Source organism: Mandrillus leucophaeus, unplaced genomic scaffold (assembly GCF_000951045.1).
Source record: "Mandrillus leucophaeus isolate KB7577 unplaced genomic scaffold, Mleu.le_1.0 Scaffold25, whole genome shotgun sequence".
Taxonomy (NCBI): domain Eukaryota; kingdom Metazoa; phylum Chordata; class Mammalia; order Primates; family Cercopithecidae; genus Mandrillus; species Mandrillus leucophaeus.
Window position 1 is genome coordinate 2,310,608 of NW_012102587.1, and position 1,300 is coordinate 2,311,907.

The 1,300-nt window shown below is 38.9% G+C and overlaps 1 long non-coding RNA gene across 1 annotated transcript in view; it reads right to left on the bottom strand.

Moving 5' to 3' along the window:
* The window catches only part of LOC105542057, an 8,246-nt gene extending 8,062 nt beyond the window's left edge, over positions 1-184 (bottom strand). The window contains exon 1 of the long non-coding RNA XR_001006412.1: positions 59-184. This is a non-coding gene — a long non-coding RNA (uncharacterized LOC105542057). The remainder of the gene's footprint in view (positions 1-58) is intronic.
* Between the last annotated feature and the right edge of the window lie 1,116 nt (positions 185-1,300).

The window sequence follows — 1,300 nt, forward strand, 5'->3', positions numbered from 1 at the left end:
CGCTGAAGGTGGGAGGCCATTTCATAACATTGTTTGTTGATGAAACTGCCATGGACACCTTCTTTGCCCATCAGCAGGCCTAGCGTCTTGGCAGTCATGGCGACAATGACATTGAAGGTGGGGGCTCCACTGATGCTCTTCATATGAAGATCCATGGTCAATTCCCCATCCTGCAGCACTGAGTTGTGTAGACATTTGTGCCATGTTGTTTCCAGGAGCAACAGAAGAGACAAGTCCAAATGCGTTGAATATCCATGAGGCGGGTTTCACAAATGACCAGGCCTTATGCATTCTTCCTTCGGGTTACAGGCATATGAACTGGTCCCAACAGGGACTAAGAAGAGGAACAAGGTGCAGCAAGCGGGAAGCAGGAGGCAAGGGCAGTAGAAATGGGATGGAACTTCCTTGTTACTCCTCTGTCCTTCCCCTGTTTAGCAAAAGTCATTGCACTTGGCTTCAGAGCTTTCTTCTGAGAGTCCTGAACTCACTCTATCTTTCTAAACTGAACCTCGTGTTAAAATGTGAAGTCTGTTCACTGCACATGCCTTAACGCATTATTAGGCACAATCATGGCTGAAAGTTAGAAAAATAAGGTAAAATTCTACCAAACCTATCCTGGCATAGGTAAATGCTAAAATTAATGATTAATTTAAAAATAAAAATCCTGGATGGATGTTAAACTGAATGGACAGATGACTACACAACAGGCCTAAATGGATGGGATTCTCATCAAACCAAGAGAAGTGTTCACCGTAGCACAAAAAGTGAGGAGAAGACACAGAGCACAGTCAGTTCCTTCTAGAACCTTGGTGATAACGAAGAACAAAGGCACAAAATGTTGAAGTAGAGGTTGAAGAAGAATATCTTAAGATATGAATGAAACGACCATGTTTATGTATGAATAGAAAAGTGACAGTAGAGAAATACAGGATTTTCATTTAAAATGCAGATGAACGCTTTTCAAAATAATTTGTTAATGCAATTTCCATTTAAATCACAATGCTATTTTAATTGTGAACGCTTCACAAAATATATAGATAGAAATTATAAATAAATACAAATAGCAAAGGGCATTTTAAAACAAAGCTAACTATAGAAGACTCATAATATATTACATAAAATTTATTATAAAGCCACAGCTTGACCCTTTTTGTAGACTCTTGAAAGTACTTCTTCCTCTTTGATCACATGCTTGTTCTGCCAGCTCATGCGTATATGTATATATATATATATATGTTACAGAAGAGCACATTGCTAATGGCTAAGTAGATGGGCGTACTACTCTTTTCTTTTGTGCATC